Genomic DNA, 22,646 nt, shown 5'->3' with positions numbered 1-22,646 from the left:
GCTCTAGACTACATTTAGGTGAAACGGAAGTATTTAACAGTGGTTCAGACCACAGAGAATGAACAAGACCCTTGCTTCAGCGAGTGAGAACTTTCAAGATCAGTGTCTGGATTTTTTTGCGGTAAAGGTTGTGCTCTAGACTACATCTAAGTGAAACGGAAAAATTGAACAGTTGTTCAGACCATAGAGAATGAACAACACCCTTCATGTCCAGAGTTGTCCTTGGTAGATCAACAGCAAACTAGGTTCCAACGAGATATGAGATTGGGACGGGTGATTAAGGGTACAGTTTGAGTCCTGGTAGCATTGGTGGTATAGTGGTGAGCATAGCTGCCTTCCAAGCAGTTGACCCGGGTTCGATTCCCGGCCAATGCATTGGTGTCAATTTTTCAATGTCCCAGGGATTGAGTTGACTTTGGAAATCAGATTGTGGATTAGTTTTTCTGTGAAGATTGTGCTCTAGACTACTTTTCACTGAATCAAAACAAAACGCAACCGTGGTTCAGACCATCGAGAATGAACAATATCCTCGGTGAAATACCGATGAGAGAAAGAACACAGGTATGACGCCTGCAGTTACGCTCTTAAATAGGTTCCACCGAGATTTGAACTTGGATCGCTGGATTCAGAGTCCAGAGTGCTAACCATTACACCATGGAACCACGCCAACCGCAATAGTTTCTATAGAGTGTCCTTTGCTCTTTAGACTAAATATAAGGGAAAATGAAAAAATTGAAGCGTTCCACAGATATTTGAGTTTGGTTGCGATGATTTCCGAGTAATTTACATGTGGCTGATGCATTGGTGGTATAGTGGTGAGCATAGCTGCCTTCCAAGCAGTTGACCCGGGTTCGATTCCCGGCCAATGCATTGCCTTCCATTTTCCAGTGCCACAGGGATTCAGGACTTTTGAAATCAGTGTCTGGATTTTCTTTTCGGTAAAGATTGTGCTCTAGACTACATTTAGGTGAAACGGAAGTATTTAACAGTGGTTCAGACCACAGAGAATGAACAAGACCCTTGCTTCAGCGAGTGAGAACTTTCAAGATCAGTGTCTGGATTTTTTTGCGGTAAAGGTTGTGCTCTAGACTACATCTAAGTGAAACGGAAAAATTGAACAGTTGTTCAGACCATAGAGAATGAACAACACCCTTCATGTCCAGAGTTGTCCTTGGTAGATCAACAGCAAACTAGGTTCCAACGAGATATGAGATTGGGACGGGTGATTAAGGGTACAGTTTGAGTCCTGGTAGCATTGGTGGTATAGTGGTGAGCATAGCTGCCTTCCAAGCAGTTGACCCGGGTTCGATTCCCGGCCAATGCATCTTTATTATTTTACCGATGCCAAAGCGAGTTTGGACTTTCAAGATCAATATCTGGATTTATTTTGCGGCGTCAAGGACTGCCACATGATGAGGATTCATCACATGTTCTACATGGTGCATGTAGAACAATGGTGCAAAATGACCAAGATCCATCATATTTTCTACATGAAGTGGAACTTGATGCACTTGTGTAAGCATGGTTAAAACGATGAGGATGGGATTCGAACCCACGCGTGCAGAGCACAATGGATTAGCAGTCCATCACCTTAACCACTCGGCCACCCCATCAGCTTGCATCACTGTAAATGCTTTGAATTTTTCCCGAAAGGTGGTCTAGACTACATATGGGCCAAGGAGAAATTTGAAAAAGTGTTTAAAGTTTAGGTATTGAAAAATGCATGAGGGGAAACAGCGTAGAGCTGTCTTCTGAAGCTACACTGCTCTAACAGGTTCCACCGAGATTTGAACTCGGATCGCTGGATTCAGAGTCCAGAGTGCTAACCGTTACACCATGGAACCATTCAATTTAGGCCGTTGAACCATATCATTAACAATAGTTTTAATAGAGCGTCCATAGCTGCCTTCCAGGCAGTTTCTGTTTAGTCTAAACATAAGTGAAACTGAAAGATGTAGCCGCTCCACCGAGATTTGAGTTTGTGCTCGATGATTCTGAGTAGATTTTTGTTGTGGCATTGGTGGTATAGTGGTGAGCATAGCTGCCTTCCAAGCAGTTGCCCCGGGTTCGATTCCCGGCCAATGCATTGGTGTCAATTTTTCAATGTCCCAGGGATTGAGTTGACTTTGGAAATCAGATTGTGGATTAGTTTTTCTGTGAAGATTGTGCTCTAGACTACTTTTCACTGAATCAAAACAAAACGCAACCGTGGTTCAGACCATCGAGAATGAACAATATCCTCGGTGAAATACCGATGAGAGAAAGAACACAGGTATGACGCCTGCAGTTACGCTCTCAAATAGGTTCCACCGAGATTTGAACTCGGATCGCTGGATTCAGAGTCCAGAGTGCCAACCATTACACCATGGAACCACGCCAACTGCAATAGTTTCTATAGAGTGTCCTTTGCTCTTTAGACTAAATACAAGGGAAAATGAAAAAATTGAAGCGTTCCACAGATATTTGAGTTTGGGTGCGATGATTTCCGAGTAATTCACATGTGGATGGTGCATTGGTGGTATAGTGGTGAGCATAGCTGCCTTCCAAGCAGTTGACCCGGGTTCGATTCCCGGCCAATGCATTGCCTTCCATTTTCCAGTGCCACAGGGATTCAGGACTTTTGAAATCAGTGTCTGGATTTTCTTTTCGGTAAAGATTGTGCTCTAGACTACATTTAGGTGAAACGGAAGTATTTAACAGTGGTTCAGACCACAGAGAATGAACAAGACCCTTGCTTCAGCGAGTGAGAACTTTCAAGATCAGTGTCTGGATTTTTTTGCGGTAAAGGTTGTGCTCTAGACTACATCTAAGTGAAACGGAAAAATTGAACAGTTGTTCAGACCATAGAGAATGAACAACACCCTTCATGTCCAGAGTTGTCCTTGGTAGATCAACAGCAAACTAGGTTCCCACGAGATATGAGATTGGGACGGGTGATTAAGGGTACAGTTTGAGTCCTGGTAGCATTGGTGGTATAGTGGTGAGCATAGCTGCCTTCCAAGCAGTTGACCCGGGTTCGATTCCCGGCCAATGCATTGGTGTCAATTTTTCAATGTCCCAGGGATTGAGTTGACTTTGGAAATCAGATTGTGGATTAGTTTTTCTGTGAAGATTGTGCTCTAGACTACTTTTCACTGAATCAAAACAAAACGCAACCGTGGTTCAGACCATCGAGAATGAACAATATCCTCAGTGAAATACCGATGAGAGAAAGAACACAGGTATGACGCCTGCAGTTACGCTCTCAAATAGGTTCCACCGAGATTTGAACTCGGATCGCTGGATTCAGAGTCCAGAGTGCTAACCATTACACCATGGAACCACGCCAACTGCAATAGTTTCTATAGAGTGTCCTTTGCTCTTTAGACTAAATACAAGGGAAAATGAAAAAATTGAAGCGTTCCACAGATATTTGAGTTTGGGTGCGATGATTTCCGAGTAATTTACATGTGGATGATGCATTGGTGGTATAGTGGTGAGCATAGCTGCCTTCCAAGCAGTTGACCCGGGTTCGATTCCCGGCCAATGCATTGCCTTCCATTTTCCAGTGCCACAGGGATTCAGGACTTTTGAAATCAGTGTCTGGATTTTCTTTTCGGTAAAGATTGTGCTCTAGACTACATTTAGGTGAAACGGAAGTATTTAACAGTGGTTCAGACCACAGAGAATGAACAAGACCCTTGCTTCAGCGAGTGAGAACTTTCAAGATCAGTGTCTGGATTTTTTTGCGGTAAAGGTTGTGCTCTAGACTACATCTAAGTGAAACGGAAAAATTGAACAGTTGTTCAGACCATAGAGAATGAACAACACCCTTCATGTCCAGAGTTGTCCTTGGTAGATCAACAGCAAACTAGGTTCCCACGAGATATGAGATTGGGACGGGTGATTAAGGGTACAGTTTGAGTCCTGGTAGCATTGGTGGTATAGTGGTGAGCATAGCTGCCTTCCAAGCAGTTGACCCGGGTTCGATTCCCGGCCAATGCATCTTTATCATTTTACCGATGCCAAAGCGAGTTTGGACTTTCAAGATCAATATCTGGATTTATTTTGCGGCGTCAAGGACTGCCACATGATGAGGATTCATCACATGTTCTACATGGTGCATGTAGAACAATGGTGCAAAATGACCAAGATCCATCATATTTTCTACATGAAGTGGAACTTGATGCACTTGTGTAAGCATGGTTAAAACGATGAGGATGGGATTCGAACCCACGCGTGCAGAGCACAATGGATTAGCAGTCCATCACCTTAACCACTCGGCCACCCCATCAGCTTGCATCACTGTAAATGCTTTGAATTTTTCCCGAAAGGTGGTCTAGACTACATATGGGCCAAGGAGAAATTTGAAAAAGTGTTTAAAGTTTAGGTATTGAAAAATGCATGAGGGGAAACAGCGTAGAGCTGTCTCCTGAAGCTACACTGCTCTAACAGGTTCCACCGAGATTTGAACTCGGATCGCTGGATTCAGAGTCCAGAGTGCTAACCGTTACACCATGGAACCATTCAATTTAGGCCGTGGAACCATATCATTAACAATAGTTTTAATAGAGCGTCCATAGCTGCCTTCCAGGCAGTTTCTGTTTAGTCTGAACATAAGTGAAACTGAAAGATGTAGCCGCTCCACCGAGATTTGAGTTTGTGCTCGATGATTCCGAGTAGATTTTTGTTGTGGCATTGGTGGTATAGTGGTGAGCATAGCTGCCTTCCAAGCAGTTGCCCCGGGTTCGATTCCCGGCCAATGCATTGGTGTCAATTTTTCAATGTCCCAGGGATTGAGTTGACTTTGGAAATCAGATTGTGGATTAGTTTTTCTGTGAAGATTGTGCTCTAGACTACTTTTCACTGAATCAAAACAAAACGCAACCGTGGTTCAGACCATCGAGAATGAACAATATCCTCGGTGAAATACCGATGAGAGAAAGAACACAGGTATGACGCCTGCAGTTACGCTCTCAAATAGGTTCCACCGAGATTTGAACTCGGATCGCTGGATTCAGAGTCCAGAGTGCCAACCATTACACCATGGAACCACGCCAACTGCAATAGTTTCTATAGAGTGTCCTTTGCTCTTTAGACTAAATACAAGGGAAAATGAAAAAATTGAAGCGTTCCACAGATATTTGAGTTTGGGTGCGATGATTTCCGAGTAATTCACATGTGGATGATGCATTGGTGGTATAGTGGTGAGCATAGCTGCCTTCCAAGCAGTTGACCCGGGTTCGATTCCCGGCCAATGCATTGCCTTCCATTTTCCAGTGCCACAGGGATTCAGGACTTTTGAAATCAGTGTCTGGATTTTCTTTTCGGTAAAGATTGTGCTCTAGACTACATTTAGGTGAAACGGAAGTATTTAACAGTGGTTCAGACCACAGAGAATGAACAAGACCCTTGCTTCAGCGAGTGAGAACTTTCAAGATCAGTGTCTGGATTTTTTTGCGGTAAAGGTTGTGCTCTAGACTACATCTAAGTGAAACGGAAAAATTGAACAGTTGTTCAGACCATAGAGAATGAACAACACCCTTCATGTCCAGAGTTGTCCTTGGTAGATCAACAGCAAACTAGGTTCCCACGAGATATGAGATTGGGACGGGTGATTAAGGGTACAGTTTGAGTCCTGGTAGCATTGGTGGTATAGTGGTGAGCATAGCTGCCTTCCAAGCAGTTGACCCGGGTTCGATTCCCGGCCAATGCATTGGTGTCAATTTTTCAATGTCCCAGGGATTGAGTTGACTTTGGAAATCAGATTGTGGATTAGTTTTTCTGTGAAGATTGTGCTCTAGACTACTTTTCACTGAATCAAAACAAAACGCAACCGTGGTTCAGACCATCGAGAATGAACAATATCCTCAGTGAAATACCGATGAGAGAAAGAACACAGGTATGACACCTGCAGTTACGCTCTCAAATAGGTTCCACCGAGATTTGAACTCGGATCGCTGGATTCAGAGTCCAGAGTGCTAACCATTACACCATGGAACCACGCCAACTGCAATAGTTTCTATAGAGTGTCCTTTGCTCTTTAGACTAAATACAAGGGAAAATGAAAAAATTGAAGCGTTCCACAGATATTTGAGTTTGGGTGCGATGATTTCCGAGTAATTTACATGTGGATGATGCATTGGTGGTATAGTGGTGAGCATAGCTGCCTTCCAAGCAGTTGACCCGGGTTCGATTCCCGGCCAATGCATTGCCTTCCATTTTCCAGTGCCACAGGGATTCAGGACTTTTGAAATCAGTGTCTGGATTTTCTTTTCGGTAAAGATTGTGCTCTAGACTACATTTAGGTGAAACGGAAGTATTTAACAGTGGTTCAGACCACAGAGAATGAACAAGACCCTTGCTTCAGCGAGTGAGAACTTTCAAGATCAGTGTCTGGATTTTTTTGCGGTAAAGGTTGTGCTCTAGACTACATCTAAGTGAAACGGAAAAATTGAACAGTTGTTCAGACCATAGAGAATGAACAACACCCTTCATGTCCAGAGTTGTCCTTGGTAGATCAACAGCAAACTAGGTTCCCACGAGATATGAGATTGGGACGGGTGATTAAGGGTACAGTTTGAGTCCTGGTAGCATTGGTGGTATAGTGGTGAGCATAGCTGCCTTCCAAGCAGTTGACCCGGGTTCGATTCCCGGCCAATGCATCTTTATCATTTTACCGATGCCAAAGCGAGTTTGGACTTTCAAGATCAATATCTGGATTTATTTTGCGGCGTCAAGGACTGCCACATGATGAGGATTCATCACATGTTCTACATGGTGCATGTAGAACAATGGTGCAAAATGACCAAGATCCATCATATTTTCTACATGAAGTGGAACTTGATGCACTTGTGTAAGCATGGTTAAAACGATGAGGATGGGATTCGAACCCACGCGTGCAGAGCACAATGGATTAGCAGTCCATCACCTTAACCACTCGGCCACCCCATCAGCTTGCATCACTGTAAATGCTTTGAATTTTTCCCGAAAGGTGGTCTAGACTACATATGGGCCAAGGAGAAATTTGAAAAAGTGTTTAAAGTTTAGGTATTGAAAAATGCATGAGGGGAAACAGCGTAGAGCTGTCTCCTGAAGCTACACTGCTCTAACAGGTTCCACCGAGATTTGAACTCGGATCGCTGGATTCAGAGTCCAGAGTGCTAACCGTTACACCATGGAACCATTCAATTTAGGCCGTGGAACCATATCATTAACAATAGTTTTAATAGAGCGTCCATAGCTGCCTTCCAGGCAGTTTCTGTTTAGTCTGAACATAAGTGAAACTGAAAGATGTAGCCGCTCCACCGAGATTTGAGTTTGTGCTCGATGATTCCGAGTAGATTTTTGTTGTGGCATTGGTGGTATAGTGGTGAGCATAGCTGCCTTCCAAGCAGTTGCCACGGGTTCGATTCCCGGCCAATGCATTGGTGTCAATTTTTCAATGTCCCAGGGATTGAGTTGACTTTGGAAATCAGATTGTGGATTAGTTTTTCTGTGAAGATTGTGCTCTAGACTACTTTTCACTGAATCAAAACAAAACGCAACCGTGGTTCAGACCATCGAGAATGAACAATATCCTCGGTGAAATACCGATGAGAGAAAGAACACAGGTATGACGCCTGCAGTTACGCTCTTAAATAGGTTCCACCGAGATTTGAACTTGGATCGCTGGATTCAGAGTCCAGAGTGCTAACCATTACACCATGGAACCACGCCAACCGCAATAGTTTCTATAGAGTGTCCTTTGCTCTTTAGACTAAATATAAGGGAAAATGAAAAAATTGAAGCGTTCCACAGATATTTGAGTTTGGTTGCGATGATTTCCGAGTAATTTACATGTGGCTGATGCATTGGTGGTATAGTGGTGAGCATAGCTGCCTTCCAAGCAGTTGACCCGGGTTCGATTCCCGGCCAATGCATTGCCTTCCATTTTCCAGTGCCACAGGGATTCAGGACTTTTGAAATCAGTGTCTGGATTTTCTTTTCGGTAAAGATTGTGCTCTAGACTACATTTAGGTGAAACGGAAGTATTTAACAGTGGTTCAGACCACAGAGAATGAACAAGACCCTTGCTTCAGCGAGTGAGAACTTTCAAGATCAGTGTCTGGATTTTTTTGCGGTAAAGGTTGTGCTCTAGACTACATCTAAGTGAAACGGAAAAATTGAACAGTTGTTCAGACCATAGAGAATGAACAACACCCTTCATGTCCAGAGTTGTCCTTGGTAGATCAACAGCAAACTAGGTTCCAACGAGATATGAGATTGGGACGGGTGATTAAGGGTACAGTTTGAGTCCTGGTAGCATTGGTGGTATAGTGGTGAGCATAGCTGCCTTCCAAGCAGTTGACCCGGGTTCGATTCCCGGCCAATGCATTGGTGTCAATGTCCCAGGGATTGAGTTGACTTTGGAAATCAGATTGTGGATTAGATTTTCTGTGAAGATTGTGCTCTAGACTACTTTTCACTGAAGCAAAACAAAACGCAACCGTGGTTCAGACCATCGAGAATGAACAATATCCTCGGTGAAATACCGATGAGAGAAAGAACACAGGTATGACGCCTGCAGTTATGCTCTCAAATAGGTTCCACCGAGATTTGAACTCGGATCGCTGGATTCAGAGTCCAGAGTGCTAACCATTACACCATGGAACCACGACAAGCGCAATAGTTTCTATAGAGTGTCCTTTGCTCTTTAGACTAAATATAAGGGAAAATGAAAAAATTGAAGCGTTCCACAGATATTTGACTTCGGGTGCGATGATTTCCGAGTAATTTCCATAGGCATGATGCATTGGTGGTATAGTGGTGAGCATAGCTGCCTTCCAAGCAGTTGACCCGGGTTCGATTCCCGGCCAATGCATTGCTTTCCATTTTCCAGTGCCACAGGGATTCAGGACTTTTGAAATCAGTGTCTGGATTTTCTTTTCGGTAAAGATTGTGCTCTAGACTACATTTAGGTGAAACTGAAGTATTTAACAGTGGTTCAGACCACAGAGAATGAACAAGACCCTTGCTTCAGCGAGTGAGAACTTTCAAGATCAGTGTCTGGATTTTTTTGCGGTAAAGGTTGTGCTCTAGACTACATCTAAGTGAAACGGAAAAATTGAACAGTTGTTCAGACCATAGAGAATGAACAACACCCTTCATGTCCAGAGTTGTCCTTGGTAGATCAACAGCAAACTAGGTTCCAACGAGATATGAGATTGGGACGGGTGATTAAGGGTACAGTTTGAATCGTCGTAGCATTGGTGGTATAGTGGTGAGCATAGCTGCCTTCCAAGAAGTTGACCCGGGTTCGATTCCCGGCCAATGCATCTTTATCATTTTACCGATGCCAAAGCGAGTTTGGACTTTCAAGATCAATATCTGGATTTATTTTGCGGCGTCAAGGACTGCCACATGACGAGGATTCATCACATGTTCTACATGGTGCATGTAGAACAATGGTGCAAAATGACCAAGATCCATCATATTTTCTACATGAAGTGGAAATTGATGCACTTGTGTAAGCATGGTTAAAACGATGAGGATGGGATTCGAACCCACGCGTGCAGAGCACAATGGATTAGCAGTCCATCACCTTAACCACTCGGCCACCCCATCAGCTTTCATCACTGTAAATGCTTTGAATTTTTCCCGAAAGGTGGTCTAGACTACATATGGGCCAAGGAGAAATTTGAAAAAGTGTTTAAAGTTTAGGTATTGAAAAATGCATGAGGGGAAACAGCGTAGAGCTGTCTTCTGAAGCTACACTGCTCTAACAGGTCCCACCGAGATTTGAACTCGGATCGCTGGATTCAGAGTCCAGAGTGCTAACCGTTACACCATGGAACCACGCAAGTTACGCCGTGGAAACATATCGTTAACAATAGTTTTAATAGAGCGTCCATAGCCGCCTTCCAGGCAGTTTCTGTTTAGTCTAAACATAAGTGAAACTGAAAGATGTAGCCGCTCCACCGAGATTTGAGTTGGTGCTCGATGATTCCGAGTAAATTTTTGATGTGGCATTGGTGGTATAGTGGTGAGCATAGCTGCCTTCCAAGCAGTTGACCCGGGTTCGATTCCCGGCCAATGCATTGGTGTCAATGTTTCAACGTCCCAGGGATTGAGTTGACTTTGGAAATCAGATTGTGGATTGGTTTTTCTGTGAAGATTGTGCTCTAGACTACTTTTCACTGAATCAAAACAAAACGCAACCGTGGTTCAGACCATCGAGAATGAACAATATCCTCCGTGAAATACCGATGAGAGAAAGAACACAGGTATGACGCCTGCAGTTACGCTCTCAAATAGGTTCCACCGAGATTTGAACTCGGATCGCTGGATTCAGAGTCCAGAGTGCTAACCATTACACCATGGAACCACGCCAACTGCAATAGTTTCTATAGAGTGTCCTTTGCTCTTTAGACTAAATACAAGGGAAAATGAAAAAATTGAAGCGTTCCACAGATATTTGAGTTTGGGTGCGATGATTTCCGAGTAATTTACATGTGGATGATGCATTGGTGGTATAGTGGTGAGCATAGCTGCCTTCCAAGCAGTTGACCCGGGTTCGATTCCCGGCCAATGCATTGCCTTCCATTTTCCAGTGCCACAGGGATTCAGGACTTTTGAAATCAGTGTCTGGATTTTCTTTTCGGTAAAGATTGTGCTCTAGACTACATTTAGGTGAAACGGAAGTATTTAACAGTGGTTCAGACCACAGAGAATGAACAAGACCCTTGCTTCAGCGAGTGAGAACTTTCAAGATCAGTGTCTGGATTTTTTTGCGGTAAAGGTTGTGCTCTAGACTACATCTAAGTGAAACTGAAAAATTGAACAGTTGTTCAGACCATAGAGAATGAACAACACCCTTCATGTCCAGAGTTGTCCTTGGTAGATCAACAGCAAACTAGGTTCCAACGAGATATGAGATTGGGACGGGTGATTAAGGGTACAGTTTGAGTCCTGGTAGCATTGGTGGTATAGTGGTGAGCATAGCTGCCTTCCAAGCAGTTGACCCGGGTTCGATTCCCGGCCAATGCATCTTTATTATTTTACCGATGCCAAAGCGAGTTTGGACTTTCAAGATCAATATCTGGATTTATTTTGCGGCGTCAAGGACTGCCACATGATGAGGATTCATCACATGTTCTACATGGTGCATGTAGAACAATGGTGCAAAATGACCAAGATCCATCATATTTTCCACATGAAGTGGAACTTGATGCACTTGTGTAAGCATGGTTAAAACGATGAGGATGGGATTCGAACCCACGCGTGCAGAGCACAATGGATTAGCAGTCCATCACCTTAATCACTCGGCCACCCCATCAGCTTGAATCACTGTAAATGCTTTGAATTTTTCCCGAAAGGTGGTCTAGACTACATATGGGCCAAGGAGAAATTTGAAAAAGTGTTTAAAGTTTAGGTATTGAAAAATGCATGAGGGGAAACAGCGTAGAGCTGTCTTCTGAAGCTACACTGCTCTAACAGGTTCCACCGAGATTTGAACTCGGATCGCTGGATTCAGAGTCCAGAGTGCTAACCGTTACACCATGGAACCATTCAATTTAGGCCGTTGAACCATATCATTAACAATAGTTTTAATAGAGCGTCCATAGCTGCCTTCCAGGCAGTTTCTGTTTAGTCTAAACATAAGTGAAACTGAAAGATGTAGCCGCTCCACCGAGATTTGAGTTTGTGCTCGATGATTCTGAGTAGATTTTTGTTGTGGCATTGGTGGTATAGTGGTGAGCATAGCTGCCTTCCAAGCAGTTGCCCCGGGTTCGATTCCCGGCCAATGCATTGGTGTCAATTTTTCAATGTCCCAGGGATTGAGTTGACTTTGGAAATCAGATTGTGGATTAGTTTTTCTGTGAAGATTGTGCTCTAGACTACTTTTCACTGAATCAAAACAAAACGCAACCGTGGTTCAGACCATCGAGAATGAACAATATCCTCGGTGAAATACCGATGAGAGAAAGAACACAGGTATGACGCCTGCAGTTACGCTCTCAAATAGGTTCCACCGAGATTTGAACTCGGATCGCTGGATTCAGAGTCCAGAGTGCCAACCATTACACCATGGAACCACGCCAACTGCAATAGTTTCTATAGAGTGTCCTTTGCTCTTTAGACTAAATACAAGGGAAAATGAAAAAATTGAAGCGTTCCACAGATATTTGAGTTTGGGTGCGATGATTTCCGAGTAATTCACATGTGGATGATGCATTGGTGGTATAGTGGTGAGCATAGCTGCCTTCCAAGCAGTTGACCCGGGTTCGATTCCCGGCCAATGCATTGCCTTCCATTTTCCAGTGCCACAGGGATTCAGGACTTTTGAAATCAGTGTCTGGATTTTCTTTTCGGTAAAGATTGTGCTCTAGACTACATTTAGGTGAAACGGAAGTATTTAACAGTGGTTCAGACCACAGAGAATGAACAAGACCCTTGCTTCAGCGAGTGAGAACTTTCAAGATCAGTGTCTGGATTTTTTTGCGGTAAAGGTTGTGCTCTAGACTACATCTAAGTGAAACGGAAAAATTGAACAGTTGTTCAGACCATAGAGAATGAACAACACCCTTCATGTCCAGAGTTGTCCTTGGTAGATCAACAGCAAACTAGGTTCCCACGAGATATGAGATTGGGACGGGTGATTAAGGGTACAGTTTGAGTCCTGGTAGCATTGGTGGTATAGTGGTGAGCATAGCTGCCTTCCAAGCAGTTGACCCGGGTTCGATTCCCGGCCAATGCATTGGTGTCAATTTTTCAATGTCCCAGGGATTGAGTTGACTTTGGAAATCAGATTGTGGATTAGTTTTTCTGTGAAGATTGTGCTCTAGACTACTTTTCACTGAATCAAAACAAAACGCAACCGTGGTTCAGACCATCGAGAATGAACAATATCCTCAGTGAAATACCGATGAGAGAAAGAACACAGGTATGACGCCTGCAGTTACGCTCTCAAATAGGTTCCACCGAGATTTGAACTCGGATCGCTGGATTCAGAGTCCAGAGTGCTAACCATTACACCATGGAACCACGCCAACTGCAATAGTTTCTATAGAGTGTCCTTTGCTCTTTAGACTAAATACAAGGGAAAATGAAAAAATTGAAGCGTTCCACAGATATTTGAGTTTGGGTGCGATGATTTCCGAGTAATTTACATATGGATGATGCATTGGTGGTATAGTGGTGAGCATAGCTGCCTTCCAAGCAGTTGACCCGGGTTCGATTCCCGGCCAATGCATTGCCTTCCATTTTCCAGTGCCACAGGGATTCAGGACTTTTGAAATCAGTGTCTGGATTTTCTTTTCGGTAAAGATTGTGCTCTAGACTACATTTAGGTGAAACGGAAGTATTTAACAGTGGTTCAGACCACAGAGAATGAACAAGACCCTTGCTTCAGCGAGTGAGAACTTTCAAGATCAGTGTCTGGATTTTTTTGCGGTAAAGGTTGTGCTCTAGACTACATCTAAGTGAAACGGAAAAATTGAACAGTTGTTCAGACCATAGAGAATGAACAACACCCTTCATGTCCAGAGTTGTCCTTGGTAGATCAACAGCAAACTAGGTTCCCACGAGATATGAGATTGGGACGGGTGATTAAGGGTACAGTTTGAGTCCTGGTAGCATTGGTGGTATAGTGGTGAGCATAGCTGCCTTCCAAGCAGTTGACCCGGGTTCGATTCCCGGCCAATGCATTGGTGTCAATTTTTCAATGTCCCAGGGATTGAGTTGACTTTGGAAATCAGATTGTGGATTAGTTTTTCTGTGAAGATTGTGCTCTAGACTACTTTTCACTGAATCAAAACAAAACGCAACCGTGGTTCAGACCATCGAGAATGAACAATATCCTCAGTGAAATACCGATGAGAGAAAGAACACAGGTATGACGCCTGCAGTTACGCTCTCAAATAGGTTCCACCGAGATTTGAACTCGGATCGCTGGATTCAGAGTCCAGAGTGCTAACCATTACACCATGGAACCACGCCAACTGCAATAGTTTCTATAGAGTGTCCTTTGCTCTTTAGACTAAATACAAGGGAAAATGAAAAAATTGAAGCGTTCCACAGATATTTGAGTTTGGGTGCGATGATTTCCGAGTAATTTACATGTGGATGATGCATTGGTGGTATAGTGGTGAGCATAGCTGCCTTCCAAGCAGTTGACCCGGGTTCGATTCCCGGCCAATGCATTGCCTTCCATTTTCCAGTGCCACAGGGATTCAGGACTTTTGAAATCAGTGTCTGGATTTTCTTTTCGGTAAAGATTGTGCTCTAGACTACATTTAGGTGAAACGGAAGTATTTAACAGTGGTTCAGACCACAGAGAATGAACAAGACCCTTGCTTCAGCGAGTGAGAACTTTCAAGATCAGTGTCTGGATTTTTTTGCGGTAAAGGTTGTGCTCTAGACTACATCTAAGTGAAACGGAAAAATTGAACAGTTGTTCAGACCATAGAGAATGAACAACACCCTTCATGTCCAGAGTTGTCCTTGGTAGATCAACAGCAAACTAGGTTCCCACGAGATATGAGATTGGGACGGGTGATTAAGGGTACAGTTTGAGTCCTGGTAGCATTGGTGGTATAGTGGTGAGCATAGCTGCCTTCCAAGCAGTTGACCCGGGTTCGATTCCCGGCCAATGCATCTTTATCATTTTACCGATGCCAAAGCGAGTTTGGACTTTCAAGATCAATATCTGGATTTATTTTGCGGCGTCAAGGACTGCCACATGATGAGGATTCATCACATGTTCTACATGGTGCATGTAGAACAATGGTGCAAAATGACCAAGATCCATCATATTTTCTACATGAAGTGGAACTTGATGCACTTGTGTAAGCATGGTTAAAACGATGAGGATGGGATTCGAACCCACGCGTGCAGAGCACAATGGATTAGCAGTCCATCACCTTAACCACTCGGCCACCCCATCAGCTTGCATCACTGTAAATGCTTTGAATTTTTCCCGAAAGGTGGTCTAGACTACATATGGGCCAAGGAGAAATTTGAAAAAGTGTTTAAAGTTTAGGTATTGAAAAATGCATGAGGGGAAACAGCGTAGAGCTGTCTCCTGAAGCTACACTGCTCTAACAGGTTCCACCGAGATTTGAACTCGGATCGCTGGATTCAGAGTCCAGAGTGCTAACCGTTACACCATGGAACCATTCAATTTAGGCCGTGGAACCATATCATTAACAATAGTTTTAATAGAGCGTCCATAGCTGCCTTCCAGGCAGTTTCTGTTTAGTCTGAACATAAGTGAAACTGAAAGATGTAGCCGCTCCACCGAGATTTGAGTTTGTGCTCGATGATTCCGAGTAGATTTTTGTTGTGGCATTGGTGGTATAGTGGAGAGCATAGCTGCCTTCCAAGCAGTTGCCACGGGTTCGATTCCCGGCCAATGCATTGGTGTCAATTTTTCAATGTCCCAGGGATTGAGTTGACTTTGGAAATCAGATTGTGGATTAGTTTTTCTGTGAAGATTGTGCTCTAGACTACTTTTCACTGAATCAAAACAAAACGCAACCGTGGTTCAGACCATCGAGAATGAACAATATCCTCGGTGAAATACCGATGAGAGAAAGAACACAGGTATGACGCCTGCAGTTACGCTCTTAAATAGGTTCCACCGAGATTTGAACTTGGATCGCTGGATTCAGAGTCCAGAGTGCTAACCATTACACCATGGAACCACGCCAACCGCAATAGTTTCTATAGAGTGTCCTTTGCTCTTTAGACTAAATATAAGGGAAAATGAAAAAATTGAAGCGTTCCACAGATATTTGAGTTTGGTTGCGATGATTTCCGAGTAATTTACATGTGGCTGATGCATTGGTGGTATAGTGGTGAGCATAGCTGCCTTCCAAGCAGTTGACCCGGGTTCGATTCCCGGCCAATGCATTGCCTTCCATTTTCCAGTGCCACAGGGATTCAGGACTTTTGAAATCAGTGTCTGGATTTTCTTTTCGGTAAAGATTGTGCTCTAGACTACATTTAGGTGAAACGGAAGTATTTAACAGTGGTTCAGACCACAGAGAATGAACAAGACCCTTGCTTCAGCGAGTGAGAACTTTCAAGATCAGTGTCTGGATTTTTTTGCGGTAAAGGTTGTGCTCTAGACTACATCTAAGTGAAACGGAAAAATTGAACAGTTGTTCAGACCATAGAGAATGAACAACACCCTTCATGTCCAGAGTTGTCCTTGGTAGATCAACAGCAAACTAGGTTCCAACGAGATATGAGATTGGGACGGGTGATTAAGGGTACAGTTTGAGTCCTGGTAGCATTGGTGGTATAGTGGTGAGCATAGCTGCCTTCCAAGCAGTTGACCCGGGTTCGATTCCCGGCCAATGCATTGGTGTCAATGTCCCAGGGATTGAGTTGACTTTGGAAATCAGATTGTGGATTAGATTTTCTGTGAAGATTGTGCTCTAGACTACTTTTCACTGAAGCAAAACAAAACGCAACCGTGGTTCAGACCATCGAGAATGAACAATATCCTCGGTGAAATACCGATGAGAGAAAGAACACAGGTATGACGCCTGCAGTTATGCTCTCAAATAGGTTCCACCGAGATTTGAACTCGGATCGCTGGATTCAGAGTCCAGAGTGCTAACCATTACACCATGGAACCACGACAAGCGCAATAGTTTCTATAGAGTGTCCTTTGCTCTTTAGACTAAATATAAGGGAAAATGAAAAAATTGAAGCGTTCCACAGATATTTGACTTCGGGTGCGATGATTTCCGAGTAATTTCCATAGGCATGATGCATTGGTGGTATAGTGGTGAGCATAGCTGCCTTCCAAGCAGTTGACCCGGGTTCGATTCCCGGCCAATGCATTGCTTTCCATTTTCCAGTGCCACAGGGATTCAGGACTTTTGAAATCAGTGTCTGGATTTTCTTTTCGGTAAAGATTGTGCTCTAGACTACATTTAGGTGAAACTGAAGTATTTAACAGTGGTTCAGACCACAGAGAATGAACAAGACCCTTGCTTCAGCGAGTGAGAACTTTCAAGATCAGTGTCTGGATTTTTTTGCGGTAAAGGTTGTGCTCTAGACTACATCTAAGTGAAACGGAAAAATTGAACAGTTGTTCAGACCATAGAGAATGAACAACACCCTTCATGTCCAGAGTTGTCCTTGGTAGATCAACAGCAAACTAGGTTCCAACGAGATATGAGATTGGGACGGGTGATTAAGGGTACAGTTTGAATCGTCGTAGCATTGGTGGTATAGTGGTGAGCATAGCTGCCTTCCAAGAAGTTGACCCGGGTTCGATTCCCGGCCAATGCATCTTTATCATTTTACCGATGCCAAAGCGAGTTTGGACTTTCAAGATCAATATCTGGATTTATTTTGCGGCGTCAAGGACTGCCACATGACGAGGATTCATCACATGTTCTACATGGTGCATGTAGAACAATGGTGCAAAATGACCAAGATCCATCATATTTTCTACATGAAGTGGAAATTGATGCACTTGTGTAAGCATGGTTAAAACGATGAGGATGGGATTCGAACCCACGCGTGCAGAGCACAATGGATTAGCAGTCCATCACCTTAACCACTCGGCCACCCCATCAGCTTTCATCACTGTAAATGCTTTGAATTTTTCCCGAAAGGTGGTCTAGACTACATATGGGCCAAGGAGAAATTTGAAAAAGTGTTTAAAGTTTAGGTATTGAAAAATGCATGAGGGGAAACAGCGTAGAGCTGTCTTCTGAAGCTACACTGCTCTAACAGGTCCCACCGAGATTTGAACTCGGATCGCTGGATTCAGAGTCCAGAGTGCTAACCGTTACACCATGGAACCACGCAAGTTACGCCGTGGAAACATATCGTTAACAATAGTTTTAATAGAGCGTCCATAGCCGCCTTCCAGGCAGTTTCTGTTTAGTCTAAACATAAGTGAAACTGAAAGATGTAGCCGCTCCACCGAGATTTGAGTTGGTGCTCGATGATTCCGAGTAAATTTTTGATGTGGCATTGGTGGTATAGTGGTGAGCATAGCTGCCTTCCAAGCAGTTGACCCGGGTTCGATTCCCGGCCAATGCATTGGTGTCAATGTTTCAACGTCCCAGGGATTGAGTTGACTTTGGAAATCAGATTGTGGATTGGTTTTTCTGTGAAGATTGTGCTCTAGACTACTTTTCACTGAATCAAAACAAAACGCAACCGTGGTTCAGACCATCGAGAATGAACAATATCCTCCGTGAAATACCGATGAGAGAAAGAACACAGGTATGACGCCTGCAGTTACGCTCTCAAATAGGTTCCACCGAGATTTGAACTCGGATCGCTGGATTCAGAGTCCAGAGTGCTAACCATTACACCATGGAACCACGCCAACTGCAATAGTTTCTATAGAGTGTCCTTTGCTCTTTAGACTAAATACAAGGGAAAATGAAAAAATTGAAGCGTTCCACAGATATTTGAGTTTGGGTGCGATGATTTCCGAGTAATTTACATGTGGATGATGCATTGGTGGTATAGTGGTGAGCATAGCTGCCTTCCAAGCAGTTGACCCGGGTTCGATTCCCGGCCAATGCATTGCCTTCCATTTTCCAGTGCCACAGGGATTCAGGACTTTTGAAATCAGTGTCTGGATTTTCTTTTCGGTAAAGATTGTGCTCTAGACTACATTTAGGTGAAACGGAAGTATTTAACAGTGGTTCAGACCACAGAGAATGAACAAGACCCTTGCTTCAGCGAGTGAGAACTTTCAAGATCAGTGTCTGGATTTTTTTGCGGTAAAGGTTGTGCTCTAGACTACATCTAAGTGAAACTGAAAAATTGAACAGTTGTTCAGACCATAGAGAATGAACAACACCCTTCATGTCCAGAGTTGTCCTTGGTAGATCAACAGCAAACTAGGTTCCAACGAGATATGAGATTGGGACGGGTGATTAAGGGTACAGTTTGAGTCCTGGTAGCATTGGTGGTATAGTGGTGAGCATAGCTGCCTTCCAAGCAGTTGACCCGGGTTCGATTCCCGGCCAATGCATCTTTATTATTTTACCGATGCCAAAGCGAGTTTGGACTTTCAAGATCAATATCTGGATTTATTTTGCGGCGTCAAGGACTGCCACATGATGAGGATTCATCACATGTTCTACATGGTGCATGTAGAACAATGGTGCAAAATGACCAAGATCCATCATATTTTCCACATGAAGTGGAACTTGATGCACTTGTGTAAGCATGGTTAAAACGATGAGGATGGGATTCGAACCCACGCGTGCAGAGCACAATGGATTAGCAGTCCATCACCTTAATCACTCGGCCACCCCATCAGCTTGAATCACTGTAAATGCTTTGAATTTTTCCCGAAAGGTGGTCTAGACTACATATGGGCCAAGGAGAAATTTGAAAAAGTGTTTAAAGTTTAGGTATTGAAAAATGCATGAGGGGAAACAGCGTAGAGCTGTCTTCTGAAGCTACACTGCTCTAACAGGTTCCACCGAGATTTGAACTCGGATCGCTGGATTCAGAGTCCAGAGTGCTAACCGTTACACCATGGAACCATTCAATTTAGGCCGTTGAACCATATCATTAACAATAGTTTTAATAGAGCGTCCATAGCTGCCTTCCAGGCAGTTTCTGTTTAGTCTAAACATAAGTGAAACTGAAAGATGTAGCCGCTCCACCGAGATTTGAGTTTGTGCTCGATGATTCTGAGTAGATTTTTGTTGTGGCATTGGTGGTATAGTGGTGAGCATAGCTGCCTTCCAAGCAGTTGCCCCGGGTTCGATTCCCGGCCAATGCATTGGTGTCAATTTTTCAATGTCCCAGGGATTGAGTTGACTTTGGAAATCAGATTGTGGATTAGTTTTTCTGTGAAGATTGTGCTCTAGACTACTTTTCACTGAATCAAAACAAAACGCAACCGTGGTTCAGACCATCGAGAATGAACAATATCCTCGGTGAAATACCGATGAGAGAAAGAACACAGGTATGACGCCTGCAGTTACGCTCTCAAATAGGTTCCACCGAGATTTGAACTCGGATCGCTGGATTCAGAGTCCAGAGTGCCAACCATTACACCATGGAACCACGCCAACTGCAATAGTTTCTATAGAGTGTCCTTTGCTCTTTAGACTAAATACAAGGGAAAATGAAAAAATTGAAGCGTTCCACAGATATTTGAGTTTGGGTGCGATGATTTCCGAGTAATTCACATGTGGATGATGCATTGGTGGTATAGTGGTGAGCATAGCTGCCTTCCAAGCAGTTGACCCGGGTTCGATTCCCGGCCAATGCATTGCCTTCCATTTTCCAGTGCCACAGGGATTCAGGACTTTTGAAATCAGTGTCTGGATTTTCTTTTCGGTAAAGATTGTGCTCTAGACTACATTTAGGTGAAACGGAAGTATTTAACAGTGGTTCAGACCACAGAGAATGAACAAGACCCTTGCTTCAGCGAGTGAGAACTTTCAAGATCAGTGTCTGGATTTTTTTGCGGTAAAGGTTGTGCTCTAGACTACATCTAAGTGAAACGGAAAAATTGAACAGTTGTTCAGACCATAGAGAATGAACAACACCCTTCATGTCCAGAGTTGTCCTTGGTAGATCAACAGCAAACTAGGTTCCCACGAGATATGAGATTGGGACGGGTGATTAAGGGTACAGTTTGAGTCCTGGTAGCATTGGTGGTATAGTGGTGAGCATAGCTGCCTTCCAAGCAGTTGACCCGGGTTCGATTCCCGGCCAATGCATTGGTGTCAATTTTTCAATGTCCCAGGGATTGAGTTGACTTTGGAAATCAGATTGTGGATTAGTTTTTCTGTGAAGATTGTGCTCTAGACTACTTTTCACTGAATCAAAACAAAACGCAACCGTGGTTCAGACCATCGAGAATGAACAATATCCTCAGTGAAATACCGATGAGAGAAAGAACACAGGTATGACGCCTGCAGTTACGCTCTCAAATAGGTTCCACCGAGATTTGAACTCGGATCGCTGGATTCAGAGTCCAGAGTGCTAACCATTACACCATGGAACCACGCCAACTGCAATAGTTTCTATAGAGTGTCCTTTGCTCTTTAGACTAAATACAAGGGAAAATGAAAAAATTGAAGCGTTCCACAGATATTTGAGTTTGGGTGCGATGATTTCCGAGTAATTTACATATGGATGATGCATTGGTGGTATAGTGGTGAGCATAGCTGCCTTCCAAGCAGTTGACCCGGGTTCGATTCCCGGCCAATGCATTGCCTTCCATTTTCCAGTGCCACAGGGATTCAGGACTTTTGAAATCAGTGTCTGGATTTTCTTTTCGGTAAAGATTGTGCTCTAGACTACATTTAGGTGAAACGGAAGTATTTAACAGTGGTTCAGACCACAGAGAATGAACAAGACCCTTGCTTCAGCGAGTGAGAACTTTCAAGATCAGTGTCTGGATTTTTTTGCGGTAAAGGTTGTGCTCTAGACTACATCTAAGTGAAACGGAAAAATTGAACAGTTGTTCAGACCATAGAGAATGAACAACACCCTTCATGTCCAGAGTTGTCCTTGGTAGATCAACAGCAAACTAGGTTCCCACGAGATATGAGATTGGGACGGGTGATTAAGGGTACAGTTTGAGTCCTGGTAGCATTGGTGGTATAGTGGTGAGCATAGCTGCCTTCCAAGCAGTTGACCCGGGTTCGATTCCCGGCCAATGCATTGGTGTCAATTTTTCAATGTCCCAGGGATTGAGTTGACTTTGGAAATCAGATTGTGGATTAGTTTTTCTGTGAAGATTGTGCTCTAGACTACTTTTCACTGAATCAAAACAAAACGCAACCGTGGTTCAGACCATCGAGAATGAACAATATCCTCAGTGAAATACCGATGAGAGAAAGAACACAGGTATGACGCCTGCAGTTACGCTCTCAAATAGGTTCCACCGAGATTTGAACTCGGATCGCTGGATTCAGAGTCCAGAGTGCTAACCATTACACCATGGAACCACGCCAACTGCAATAGTTTCTATAGAGTGTCCTTTGCTCTTTAGACTAAATACAAGGGAAAATGAAAAAATTGAAGCGTTCCACAGATATTTGAGTTTGGGTGCGATGATTTCCGAGTAATTTACATGTGGATGATGCATTGGTGGTATAGTGGTGAGCATAGCTGCCTTCCAAGCAGTTGACCCGGGTTCGATTCCCGGCCAATGCATTGCCTTCCATTTTCCAGTGCCACAGGGATTCAGGACTTTTGAAATCAGTGTCTGGATTTTCTTTTCGGTAAAGATTGTGCTCTAGACTACATTTAGGTGAAACGGAAGTATTTAACAGTGGTTCAGACCACAGAGAATGAACAAGACCCTTGCTTCAGCGAGTGAGAACTTTCAAGATCAGTGTCTGGATTTTTTTGCGGTAAAGGTTGTGCTCTAGACTACATCTAAGTGAAACGGAAAAATTGAACAGTTGTTCAGACCATAGAGAATGAACAACACCCTTCATGTCCAGAGTTGTCCTTGGTAGATCAACAGCAAACTAGGTTCCCACGAGATATGAGATTGGGACGGGTGATTAAGGGTACAGTTTGAGTCCTGGTAGCATTGGTGGTATAGTGGTGAGCATAGCTGCCTTCCAAGCAGTTGACCCGGGTTCGATTCCCGGCCAATGCATCTTTATCATTTTACCGATGCCAAAGCGAGTTTGGACTTTCAAGATCAATATCTGGAT

At 43.7% G+C, this 22,646-nt stretch overlaps 64 non-coding genes across 64 annotated transcripts; 40 read left to right on the top strand and 24 right to left on the bottom strand.

The window, feature by feature from the left end:
* Positions 1–303: 303 nt before the first annotated feature.
* AC3HAE_031616 (transfer RNA glycine (anticodon UCC)) lies at positions 304–375 on the top strand. Its single transcript has one exon. It is a non-coding gene; the product is annotated as a tRNA-Gly (tRNA).
* Positions 376–798: 423 nt separating this feature from the next.
* On the top strand, positions 799–870 carry AC3HAE_031615 (transfer RNA glycine (anticodon UCC)). Its single transcript has one exon. It is a non-coding gene; the product is annotated as a tRNA-Gly (tRNA).
* Positions 871–1,252: 382 nt separating this feature from the next.
* On the top strand, positions 1,253–1,324 carry AC3HAE_031614 (transfer RNA glycine (anticodon UCC)). The gene has a single exon. It is a non-coding gene; the product is annotated as a tRNA-Gly (tRNA).
* Positions 1,325–1,531: 207 nt separating this feature from the next.
* AC3HAE_031409 (transfer RNA serine (anticodon GCU)) lies at positions 1,532–1,613 on the bottom strand. Its single transcript has one exon. It is a non-coding gene; the product is annotated as a tRNA-Ser (tRNA).
* Positions 1,614–1,772: 159 nt separating this feature from the next.
* On the bottom strand, positions 1,773–1,844 carry AC3HAE_031408 (transfer RNA glutamine (anticodon CUG)). The gene has a single exon. It is a non-coding gene; the product is annotated as a tRNA-Gln (tRNA).
* Positions 1,845–2,014: 170 nt separating this feature from the next.
* AC3HAE_031613 (transfer RNA glycine (anticodon UCC)) lies at positions 2,015–2,086 on the top strand. Its single transcript has one exon. It is a non-coding gene; the product is annotated as a tRNA-Gly (tRNA).
* A 423-nt stretch (positions 2,087–2,509) lies between these two features.
* AC3HAE_031612 (transfer RNA glycine (anticodon UCC)) lies at positions 2,510–2,581 on the top strand. Its single transcript has one exon. It is a non-coding gene; the product is annotated as a tRNA-Gly (tRNA).
* A 382-nt stretch (positions 2,582–2,963) lies between these two features.
* AC3HAE_031610 (transfer RNA glycine (anticodon UCC)) lies at positions 2,964–3,035 on the top strand. Its single transcript has one exon. It is a non-coding gene; the product is annotated as a tRNA-Gly (tRNA).
* A 215-nt stretch (positions 3,036–3,250) lies between these two features.
* On the bottom strand, positions 3,251–3,322 carry AC3HAE_031407 (transfer RNA glutamine (anticodon CUG)). Its single transcript has one exon. It is a non-coding gene; the product is annotated as a tRNA-Gln (tRNA).
* Positions 3,323–3,458: 136 nt separating this feature from the next.
* AC3HAE_031609 (transfer RNA glycine (anticodon UCC)) lies at positions 3,459–3,530 on the top strand. The gene has a single exon. It is a non-coding gene; the product is annotated as a tRNA-Gly (tRNA).
* Positions 3,531–3,912: 382 nt separating this feature from the next.
* Positions 3,913–3,984, top strand: AC3HAE_031608 (transfer RNA glycine (anticodon UCC)). The gene has a single exon. It is a non-coding gene; the product is annotated as a tRNA-Gly (tRNA).
* A 207-nt stretch (positions 3,985–4,191) lies between these two features.
* AC3HAE_031406 (transfer RNA serine (anticodon GCU)) lies at positions 4,192–4,273 on the bottom strand. Its single transcript has one exon. It is a non-coding gene; the product is annotated as a tRNA-Ser (tRNA).
* A 159-nt stretch (positions 4,274–4,432) lies between these two features.
* Positions 4,433–4,504, bottom strand: AC3HAE_031405 (transfer RNA glutamine (anticodon CUG)). The gene has a single exon. It is a non-coding gene; the product is annotated as a tRNA-Gln (tRNA).
* A 170-nt stretch (positions 4,505–4,674) lies between these two features.
* AC3HAE_031607 (transfer RNA glycine (anticodon UCC)) lies at positions 4,675–4,746 on the top strand. The gene has a single exon. It is a non-coding gene; the product is annotated as a tRNA-Gly (tRNA).
* Positions 4,747–5,169: 423 nt separating this feature from the next.
* AC3HAE_031606 (transfer RNA glycine (anticodon UCC)) lies at positions 5,170–5,241 on the top strand. Its single transcript has one exon. It is a non-coding gene; the product is annotated as a tRNA-Gly (tRNA).
* Positions 5,242–5,623: 382 nt separating this feature from the next.
* AC3HAE_031604 (transfer RNA glycine (anticodon UCC)) lies at positions 5,624–5,695 on the top strand. The gene has a single exon. It is a non-coding gene; the product is annotated as a tRNA-Gly (tRNA).
* Positions 5,696–5,910: 215 nt separating this feature from the next.
* Positions 5,911–5,982, bottom strand: AC3HAE_031404 (transfer RNA glutamine (anticodon CUG)). The gene has a single exon. It is a non-coding gene; the product is annotated as a tRNA-Gln (tRNA).
* A 136-nt stretch (positions 5,983–6,118) lies between these two features.
* AC3HAE_031603 (transfer RNA glycine (anticodon UCC)) lies at positions 6,119–6,190 on the top strand. The gene has a single exon. It is a non-coding gene; the product is annotated as a tRNA-Gly (tRNA).
* Positions 6,191–6,572: 382 nt separating this feature from the next.
* Positions 6,573–6,644, top strand: AC3HAE_031602 (transfer RNA glycine (anticodon UCC)). The gene has a single exon. It is a non-coding gene; the product is annotated as a tRNA-Gly (tRNA).
* Positions 6,645–6,851: 207 nt separating this feature from the next.
* Positions 6,852–6,933, bottom strand: AC3HAE_031403 (transfer RNA serine (anticodon GCU)). Its single transcript has one exon. It is a non-coding gene; the product is annotated as a tRNA-Ser (tRNA).
* Positions 6,934–7,092: 159 nt separating this feature from the next.
* Positions 7,093–7,164, bottom strand: AC3HAE_031402 (transfer RNA glutamine (anticodon CUG)). The gene has a single exon. It is a non-coding gene; the product is annotated as a tRNA-Gln (tRNA).
* A 170-nt stretch (positions 7,165–7,334) lies between these two features.
* On the top strand, positions 7,335–7,406 carry AC3HAE_031601 (transfer RNA glycine (anticodon UCC)). Its single transcript has one exon. It is a non-coding gene; the product is annotated as a tRNA-Gly (tRNA).
* A 423-nt stretch (positions 7,407–7,829) lies between these two features.
* AC3HAE_031599 (transfer RNA glycine (anticodon UCC)) lies at positions 7,830–7,901 on the top strand. The gene has a single exon. It is a non-coding gene; the product is annotated as a tRNA-Gly (tRNA).
* A 382-nt stretch (positions 7,902–8,283) lies between these two features.
* AC3HAE_031598 (transfer RNA glycine (anticodon UCC)) lies at positions 8,284–8,355 on the top strand. The gene has a single exon. It is a non-coding gene; the product is annotated as a tRNA-Gly (tRNA).
* Positions 8,356–8,562: 207 nt separating this feature from the next.
* On the bottom strand, positions 8,563–8,634 carry AC3HAE_031400 (transfer RNA glutamine (anticodon CUG)). Its single transcript has one exon. It is a non-coding gene; the product is annotated as a tRNA-Gln (tRNA).
* Positions 8,635–8,770: 136 nt separating this feature from the next.
* Positions 8,771–8,842, top strand: AC3HAE_031597 (transfer RNA glycine (anticodon UCC)). The gene has a single exon. It is a non-coding gene; the product is annotated as a tRNA-Gly (tRNA).
* Positions 8,843–9,503: 661 nt separating this feature from the next.
* Positions 9,504–9,585, bottom strand: AC3HAE_031399 (transfer RNA serine (anticodon GCU)). The gene has a single exon. It is a non-coding gene; the product is annotated as a tRNA-Ser (tRNA).
* A 159-nt stretch (positions 9,586–9,744) lies between these two features.
* On the bottom strand, positions 9,745–9,816 carry AC3HAE_031397 (transfer RNA glutamine (anticodon CUG)). The gene has a single exon. It is a non-coding gene; the product is annotated as a tRNA-Gln (tRNA).
* A 170-nt stretch (positions 9,817–9,986) lies between these two features.
* AC3HAE_031596 (transfer RNA glycine (anticodon UCC)) lies at positions 9,987–10,058 on the top strand. The gene has a single exon. It is a non-coding gene; the product is annotated as a tRNA-Gly (tRNA).
* Positions 10,059–10,273: 215 nt separating this feature from the next.
* On the bottom strand, positions 10,274–10,345 carry AC3HAE_031396 (transfer RNA glutamine (anticodon CUG)). The gene has a single exon. It is a non-coding gene; the product is annotated as a tRNA-Gln (tRNA).
* Positions 10,346–10,481: 136 nt separating this feature from the next.
* Positions 10,482–10,553, top strand: AC3HAE_031595 (transfer RNA glycine (anticodon UCC)). Its single transcript has one exon. It is a non-coding gene; the product is annotated as a tRNA-Gly (tRNA).
* Positions 10,554–10,935: 382 nt separating this feature from the next.
* On the top strand, positions 10,936–11,007 carry AC3HAE_031594 (transfer RNA glycine (anticodon UCC)). The gene has a single exon. It is a non-coding gene; the product is annotated as a tRNA-Gly (tRNA).
* A 448-nt stretch (positions 11,008–11,455) lies between these two features.
* On the bottom strand, positions 11,456–11,527 carry AC3HAE_031395 (transfer RNA glutamine (anticodon CUG)). Its single transcript has one exon. It is a non-coding gene; the product is annotated as a tRNA-Gln (tRNA).
* A 170-nt stretch (positions 11,528–11,697) lies between these two features.
* On the top strand, positions 11,698–11,769 carry AC3HAE_031592 (transfer RNA glycine (anticodon UCC)). Its single transcript has one exon. It is a non-coding gene; the product is annotated as a tRNA-Gly (tRNA).
* A 423-nt stretch (positions 11,770–12,192) lies between these two features.
* On the top strand, positions 12,193–12,264 carry AC3HAE_031591 (transfer RNA glycine (anticodon UCC)). The gene has a single exon. It is a non-coding gene; the product is annotated as a tRNA-Gly (tRNA).
* A 382-nt stretch (positions 12,265–12,646) lies between these two features.
* On the top strand, positions 12,647–12,718 carry AC3HAE_031590 (transfer RNA glycine (anticodon UCC)). The gene has a single exon. It is a non-coding gene; the product is annotated as a tRNA-Gly (tRNA).
* Positions 12,719–12,933: 215 nt separating this feature from the next.
* On the bottom strand, positions 12,934–13,005 carry AC3HAE_031394 (transfer RNA glutamine (anticodon CUG)). The gene has a single exon. It is a non-coding gene; the product is annotated as a tRNA-Gln (tRNA).
* A 136-nt stretch (positions 13,006–13,141) lies between these two features.
* AC3HAE_031588 (transfer RNA glycine (anticodon UCC)) lies at positions 13,142–13,213 on the top strand. The gene has a single exon. It is a non-coding gene; the product is annotated as a tRNA-Gly (tRNA).
* A 382-nt stretch (positions 13,214–13,595) lies between these two features.
* On the top strand, positions 13,596–13,667 carry AC3HAE_031587 (transfer RNA glycine (anticodon UCC)). Its single transcript has one exon. It is a non-coding gene; the product is annotated as a tRNA-Gly (tRNA).
* Positions 13,668–13,882: 215 nt separating this feature from the next.
* AC3HAE_031393 (transfer RNA glutamine (anticodon CUG)) lies at positions 13,883–13,954 on the bottom strand. The gene has a single exon. It is a non-coding gene; the product is annotated as a tRNA-Gln (tRNA).
* Positions 13,955–14,090: 136 nt separating this feature from the next.
* On the top strand, positions 14,091–14,162 carry AC3HAE_031586 (transfer RNA glycine (anticodon UCC)). Its single transcript has one exon. It is a non-coding gene; the product is annotated as a tRNA-Gly (tRNA).
* A 382-nt stretch (positions 14,163–14,544) lies between these two features.
* Positions 14,545–14,616, top strand: AC3HAE_031585 (transfer RNA glycine (anticodon UCC)). The gene has a single exon. It is a non-coding gene; the product is annotated as a tRNA-Gly (tRNA).
* Positions 14,617–14,823: 207 nt separating this feature from the next.
* On the bottom strand, positions 14,824–14,905 carry AC3HAE_031392 (transfer RNA serine (anticodon GCU)). Its single transcript has one exon. It is a non-coding gene; the product is annotated as a tRNA-Ser (tRNA).
* Positions 14,906–15,064: 159 nt separating this feature from the next.
* AC3HAE_031391 (transfer RNA glutamine (anticodon CUG)) lies at positions 15,065–15,136 on the bottom strand. Its single transcript has one exon. It is a non-coding gene; the product is annotated as a tRNA-Gln (tRNA).
* Positions 15,137–15,801: 665 nt separating this feature from the next.
* Positions 15,802–15,873, top strand: AC3HAE_031584 (transfer RNA glycine (anticodon UCC)). The gene has a single exon. It is a non-coding gene; the product is annotated as a tRNA-Gly (tRNA).
* A 382-nt stretch (positions 15,874–16,255) lies between these two features.
* AC3HAE_031583 (transfer RNA glycine (anticodon UCC)) lies at positions 16,256–16,327 on the top strand. Its single transcript has one exon. It is a non-coding gene; the product is annotated as a tRNA-Gly (tRNA).
* A 207-nt stretch (positions 16,328–16,534) lies between these two features.
* On the bottom strand, positions 16,535–16,606 carry AC3HAE_031389 (transfer RNA glutamine (anticodon CUG)). The gene has a single exon. It is a non-coding gene; the product is annotated as a tRNA-Gln (tRNA).
* Positions 16,607–16,742: 136 nt separating this feature from the next.
* Positions 16,743–16,814, top strand: AC3HAE_031582 (transfer RNA glycine (anticodon UCC)). The gene has a single exon. It is a non-coding gene; the product is annotated as a tRNA-Gly (tRNA).
* A 661-nt stretch (positions 16,815–17,475) lies between these two features.
* AC3HAE_031388 (transfer RNA serine (anticodon GCU)) lies at positions 17,476–17,557 on the bottom strand. Its single transcript has one exon. It is a non-coding gene; the product is annotated as a tRNA-Ser (tRNA).
* Positions 17,558–17,716: 159 nt separating this feature from the next.
* Positions 17,717–17,788, bottom strand: AC3HAE_031387 (transfer RNA glutamine (anticodon CUG)). Its single transcript has one exon. It is a non-coding gene; the product is annotated as a tRNA-Gln (tRNA).
* A 170-nt stretch (positions 17,789–17,958) lies between these two features.
* Positions 17,959–18,030, top strand: AC3HAE_031580 (transfer RNA glycine (anticodon UCC)). Its single transcript has one exon. It is a non-coding gene; the product is annotated as a tRNA-Gly (tRNA).
* Positions 18,031–18,245: 215 nt separating this feature from the next.
* Positions 18,246–18,317, bottom strand: AC3HAE_031385 (transfer RNA glutamine (anticodon CUG)). The gene has a single exon. It is a non-coding gene; the product is annotated as a tRNA-Gln (tRNA).
* Positions 18,318–18,453: 136 nt separating this feature from the next.
* AC3HAE_031579 (transfer RNA glycine (anticodon UCC)) lies at positions 18,454–18,525 on the top strand. Its single transcript has one exon. It is a non-coding gene; the product is annotated as a tRNA-Gly (tRNA).
* Positions 18,526–18,907: 382 nt separating this feature from the next.
* Positions 18,908–18,979, top strand: AC3HAE_031577 (transfer RNA glycine (anticodon UCC)). The gene has a single exon. It is a non-coding gene; the product is annotated as a tRNA-Gly (tRNA).
* Positions 18,980–19,427: 448 nt separating this feature from the next.
* On the bottom strand, positions 19,428–19,499 carry AC3HAE_031384 (transfer RNA glutamine (anticodon CUG)). The gene has a single exon. It is a non-coding gene; the product is annotated as a tRNA-Gln (tRNA).
* A 170-nt stretch (positions 19,500–19,669) lies between these two features.
* On the top strand, positions 19,670–19,741 carry AC3HAE_031576 (transfer RNA glycine (anticodon UCC)). Its single transcript has one exon. It is a non-coding gene; the product is annotated as a tRNA-Gly (tRNA).
* A 423-nt stretch (positions 19,742–20,164) lies between these two features.
* On the top strand, positions 20,165–20,236 carry AC3HAE_031575 (transfer RNA glycine (anticodon UCC)). Its single transcript has one exon. It is a non-coding gene; the product is annotated as a tRNA-Gly (tRNA).
* A 382-nt stretch (positions 20,237–20,618) lies between these two features.
* On the top strand, positions 20,619–20,690 carry AC3HAE_031574 (transfer RNA glycine (anticodon UCC)). The gene has a single exon. It is a non-coding gene; the product is annotated as a tRNA-Gly (tRNA).
* A 215-nt stretch (positions 20,691–20,905) lies between these two features.
* Positions 20,906–20,977, bottom strand: AC3HAE_031383 (transfer RNA glutamine (anticodon CUG)). Its single transcript has one exon. It is a non-coding gene; the product is annotated as a tRNA-Gln (tRNA).
* Positions 20,978–21,113: 136 nt separating this feature from the next.
* On the top strand, positions 21,114–21,185 carry AC3HAE_031573 (transfer RNA glycine (anticodon UCC)). Its single transcript has one exon. It is a non-coding gene; the product is annotated as a tRNA-Gly (tRNA).
* Positions 21,186–21,567: 382 nt separating this feature from the next.
* AC3HAE_031572 (transfer RNA glycine (anticodon UCC)) lies at positions 21,568–21,639 on the top strand. The gene has a single exon. It is a non-coding gene; the product is annotated as a tRNA-Gly (tRNA).
* A 215-nt stretch (positions 21,640–21,854) lies between these two features.
* On the bottom strand, positions 21,855–21,926 carry AC3HAE_031382 (transfer RNA glutamine (anticodon CUG)). The gene has a single exon. It is a non-coding gene; the product is annotated as a tRNA-Gln (tRNA).
* A 136-nt stretch (positions 21,927–22,062) lies between these two features.
* On the top strand, positions 22,063–22,134 carry AC3HAE_031571 (transfer RNA glycine (anticodon UCC)). The gene has a single exon. It is a non-coding gene; the product is annotated as a tRNA-Gly (tRNA).
* A 382-nt stretch (positions 22,135–22,516) lies between these two features.
* Positions 22,517–22,588, top strand: AC3HAE_031570 (transfer RNA glycine (anticodon UCC)). Its single transcript has one exon. It is a non-coding gene; the product is annotated as a tRNA-Gly (tRNA).
* The last annotated feature ends 58 nt before the right edge of the window (positions 22,589–22,646 follow it).

This window comes from Micromesistius poutassou, assembly GCF_964030765.1.
Source record: "Micromesistius poutassou genome assembly, chromosome: 16".
In the NCBI taxonomy this organism is placed as follows: Eukaryota; Metazoa; Chordata; class Actinopteri; order Gadiformes; family Gadidae; genus Micromesistius; species Micromesistius poutassou.
Note: the sequence above shows the minus strand (reverse complement) of the source record. Positions and strands in the feature narration are given on the sequence as shown.